This window comes from Engystomops pustulosus, chromosome 5, assembly GCF_040894005.1.
Source record: "Engystomops pustulosus chromosome 5, aEngPut4.maternal, whole genome shotgun sequence".
Lineage (NCBI taxonomy): Eukaryota > Metazoa > Chordata > Amphibia > Anura > Leptodactylidae > Engystomops > Engystomops pustulosus.
Genome location: NC_092415.1, coordinates 152,976,740 through 152,981,761, shown reverse-complemented (window position 1 = coordinate 152,981,761; position 5,022 = coordinate 152,976,740). Strand labels below are relative to the sequence as shown.

General features: G+C 43.8%; 1 long non-coding RNA gene across 1 annotated transcript; it reads right to left on the bottom strand.

Annotated features, from left to right (window-relative positions):
- Positions 1-2,617: 2,617 nt before the first annotated feature.
- On the bottom strand, positions 2,618-4,056 carry LOC140134212 (uncharacterized). The gene is made up of 3 exons (XR_011856126.1): positions 3,965-4,056; positions 3,277-3,319; positions 2,618-2,713 (listed from the first exon to the last, which is right to left on the bottom strand). It is a non-coding gene; the product is annotated as an uncharacterized lncRNA (long non-coding RNA).
- Positions 4,057-5,022: the final 966 nt, after the last annotated feature.

Below are 5,022 nucleotides of genomic sequence, written 5' to 3'. Positions count from 1 at the left end.
ATTCCACGCTATCAAATGCCTTAGCGGCATCTAGTGTTAAAACTGCTCTCTGACCCATGTTATCTGCGGGGATCTGTAGGCTGAGTAGCAATCTCCGGATATTGATAGAGGTCGATTTCTGAGGCATGAAACCCGTCTGATCGGAATGAATTACGGAGGAGATGACACGAATTAATCGATTGGATAAGGTCTTGGCTAGTATCTTCACATCAGTGGATAACAAGGAAATGGGCCTATATGACTCCGGTACCTGAGGGTCCTTCCCTTCCTTAGGTATTACCACAATAATGGCTTCCTGCATCGATCGGGGTAAATCCCCTCTCATAGCCATTCTTTTTAACGATTGGTTAGTTCATTTACTTTGTCTTTTACTGCTTGATTTATATGCATCATCACATGACTAACTTTATTTAAAAGGAGAAAAGGGGAAAAAAAATGTATTTATTTTTTTATTTTTTGCTATATAAGCCCAACAAACTGATGTTATCGCATACTTCATGCAACTGAGGAAGAGCCCGGTCCGGGCTTGAAACGTGTCTTGCTCAAACTAATAAAGAAACCTTAACAATAGACATAAGGTTTTAAGTTGGATCATTGGCGCCGTATCTAGCCTGGAGACCTTTTCTGTCCAATCCCTCACTGTGTGAGATTACAGCATGCAGAGGGAAGGAAGGTGCTCATGGAACAGAGGAGAGGAGGAGCCCTGCTACTGTACAGTGTAACAGCCCATAAAACAACATCACAAACAGGCTCTGGTAATGCCTCCCCCGGGCTGCATCTGCCATGAGGCCAGGTGGCAGATGCTCGAACCATGAGGGAGGCGGCAAAATATGGGACCATAATGTGGGCGATTCAGGTGGCCATTACCGCCTGAAACGGCCACATAAGGTTTTAAGTTGGATCATTTGGCGCCTTATCTAGCCTGGAGACCTTTTCTATCCGTGATACATACTCCATAGATGATTCTTCACCACGGAGACCAGGAAGGCTGCCGGATCCGTCAAAACCACTAAAACACGCTAAATGTGTTGTACCGGCTGTACAACAGGAGAAGGTGAGCAAAACAACTTTAATTATTATCTAACAAATCTTTAAAGCATTTCACACATGTGGCACCCTCTCTGTATCTCTTCTTCTATTTGAGCTACACAGTGATAGAGGGAAGGGGTCTCTGCTAATGCCCTCAGAGCCATTCTGCCTCATTAGCATAATGTTAAAAGTAGATTTTTCAAGAAAGGAGGCCATGGATGGTGCCTGAATCTGTATGTAAGTGTCCCCAGTTTATCATGCTTGATTTTGAAGGTACATTCCCTTTAATGTATTTTTTATTGTATTGTTTATCACGAAGCTTCTTCTTCCCATTTTTGGTTATAGCGGTAGTGATTAGGTAATGAAAAATGTTATAATATACCTCGTCTGTTATACAATCACTTAGACACCATGATAATCGTTTGGGGAAATTATTATTTTTTATTAGGGCCAAATAACCTATCAGTATTTTTTGGAATGTGGGAGGAAACCGGAGTACCCGGAGGAAACCCACGCAAACACGGGGAGAACATACAAACTCCATGCAGACAATGTGATTGGTTAGATGGACCCAATGCTGCATGGCCACAGTGCTAATCACTGAGCCACCGTGCTGCCCTGAGGTGGTAAGATGGTAATCTGTTGTGTGGAAAACAGAGATGATAAATTCCACATCTGGATGTTATCTCTGTGCTGGGATCATTGCTGGGTCTTTGCGGAGAATCATGTCCCCTTTGCAATGGCCGCAGACATACCTCTGTGTGTCAAGAGAGGCTTTCCGACGTCCAACCCTAAAGAGATAGAAAAAGCTTATATTACTGACAAATTCTTAAAGCGCAAACCAGTCACAAAGTAACAATAGCACCCCTTTACTAATGTGGAGATATCAGGGAAGCAAGCAGTGGAAGTAACTTTCACATTGTATAGATGGTAACTTACCTGAATTGGCACCCTGAGCACTCATACACCACCGGGTAGTGGATCTCATAGCTGTGGTATGCGGTAATCGGTGGGAGGTCAGGGTGAGCCTGTGCGGCCGTCTGACCGGCAGCGCCAGCCATGTCCAGCATATCTATCTCCATCGATGACCCAGCATGCAGCATGACACATCTCATGGATCAGTGTGTCCTGAAGTCGTGCTGAAGAAATGAAACTTACAATCAGCATTAAAGACACATGGAAGATTTCAGAGCAGCAGTTTGTACATGAAGCAAAACATACCTGCAGAATCACAGATTTTGTCAGAGAGTTATATGGATTGCCATCCTCCTCACACATTCTGGTGGCACCCGCTGTTGTTCTCAGCCTTTTATTCCAGGTGATTTTCATATCTGCAGGAAGCTACAGAAGTAGGAAGGATAGAAAATATAGAAATGTTACATGTAACCTTTATGTCTATGATTCTATGATGTATGGAGGTAAATACTCAATCTATTGACCCTAATCCCAGCCTGTACCTTATTCCTCTAAACCCAGATATTGGCCTGTGCAATATTTAACAACGTGTAAATAGGTGTATATTATAATAAATACCTCATCATTAAAGACGGTTTGGTTGTAAAACTCATACAGGCATCTTGTTAGCTCCTGCTTGTTCTCCTGGAAGTTGGTCACATATTTGGATTGAGGAGAAGCGAGATCTGTCAGGAAACAGTAATTGATGGGACGCTCCTGTATCCTGATACTGTTTCAATCTATTGAAAACAGTCTATTTCACCTGACGAAGGCCCCAGCCCGGGGCCGAAACGCGTAGTGTTTCTAAATAAAAAAGTTTTTTATCGTACCGAGTGTACACACTCATTATACATCAGCAGCAGCGCCTCCAGAAGCGGGATAATATCTCCAGCATCTCGTGGTTTTCCGTATTGTCCACCAAGTCCGTCATCTGCTATATGTCCGGACCTGGTATCCCGTTGGCAGCGGCTTCCTTCTCCGACCAGCTATACGCCTAATTCGCTATTTCACAAGGTGAGAACCATTCTTCTTGACCTAGCTCTCGTTTAATAAGAAATACACTTGAATCTCTCGCGCTTTTTTGTCTCCTGGCTCGTGGTGAATCGGTGCACTACATGCACCCACCCTTAGCATTTCGTCTACCAAAACATAGAAGAAGATCACACACCAATAATCAATAGATTCTAAGAACAAACACACAATATTACCTAAGAATATATCACTACATAATACTGCCACCTAGTGTCTAGATAACATGAACCTGAGAAGATGGGGAATATAAATATACTGTACCTTTCCTCCACCAGCTCAATGCTTGAGGATGGAGAATTCAGATCTAGAAAATACAACAAATCACAACATATACTTGTCATTTAGTTATACTACCGTATATACTCGAGTATAAGCCGACCCGAGTATAAGCCGAGGCCCCTAATTTTCCACAAAAAACTGGAAAAACCTATTGACTCGAGTATAAGCCGAGGGTGGGTAATGCATTGGTCACAGCCTCTCCAGTATGTAGCCAGCCAGTCACTGCCCCAGTGAATATAGCCAGCCAGCCCCTGCCCCAGTGAATATAGCCAGCCAGCCCCTGTCCCAGTGTATATAGCTTGCCAGCCCCTGCCCCAGTGTATATAGCCTGCCAGCCCCTGCCCCAGTGTATATAGCCTGCCAGCCCCTGCCCCAGTGTATATAGCCTGCCAGCCCCTGCCCCAGTGTATATAGCCCCCCCCCCTTCCCCGTCGTGCAGCACAACAATACCGGATGGATCGCACAGAAAATCTATGGGTGCCGCCAGAAAGGCGAGTTTTGATTTATTTATTTTTTTGACTCGCGTATAAGCCGAGTTTGGGTTTTTCAGCACATTTTTTGTGCTGAAAAACTAGGCTTATACTCGAGTATATAAGGTAATTGTAAAAGTGTAATTTACTATAACTTAATGCAAAGGTATTTCTAATCAATGCAGAAGTTTGCTAGATACCTGCTATGGGTGGGTGGTAGGAACCAGAGCCACCATCCTCCTCTTCAAGGCTCCTTGGAGACCTTGGTATAAATGGATGGGACTGGAATAAAGAGCATAAGAACCAGACAATTACCATCAGGAAAAGAAACAGTATAAAAGTGCAATAAATCCTGCAGAGCCACTCATTGCCATAGATAACAATGTAGAGAAACGTCCACTTACCTGATGTGGAGTCTCATCGCTGCTATTGTCCCATATATCGGACTCTAGCGAATCTTTGCATTGACCAGAATCTATGGAAACAAAGTGACATTATTTTACCTTTAATTTTGTATAATTTAAGCTACAATTATTAACTTCACTTCTTCCTATTTGTCCTGGATAAATTCTAGAATACATCTTGTGAAGCATAAGGCACAAGGCAGCATCTCTCTGGAGCTGAGGCAGAGGATCATGGAATAGACTATCAATGGCCCAGCAGCCAATATTGGTAGTGATAGATGTAATAGAACCACCTGGCCTGGCAGTAGTTCTTTGGGCATCACTAGGCACCAACCAACAGTATGGGCGATGATATTCAGCGGGCATACACTCACCTGCCACTTTATTAGGTACACCTGCCCAACTGCTCGTTAACACTTAATTTCTAATCAGCCAATCACATGGCAGCAACTCATTTAGGCATGTAGACATGGTCAAGACAATCTCCTGCATTTCACACCGAGCATCAGTATGGGCAAGAAAGGTGATTTACGTGCCTTTGAACGTGGCATGGTTGTTGGTGCCAGAAGGGCTGGTCTGAGTATTTCAGAAACTGCTGATCTACTGGGATTTTCACGCAAAACCATCTCTAGGATTTACAGAGAATGGTCCGAAAAAGAAAAAACATCCAGAGAGCGGCAGTTCTGTGGGCGGAAATGCCTTGTTGATGCCAGAGGTCAGAGGAGAATGGGCAGACTGGTTAGAGCTGATAGAAAGGCAACAGTGACTCAAATCGCCACCCGTTACAACCAAGGTAGGCAGAAGAGCATCTCTGAACGCAAAGTACATCGAACTTTGAGGCACATGGACTACAG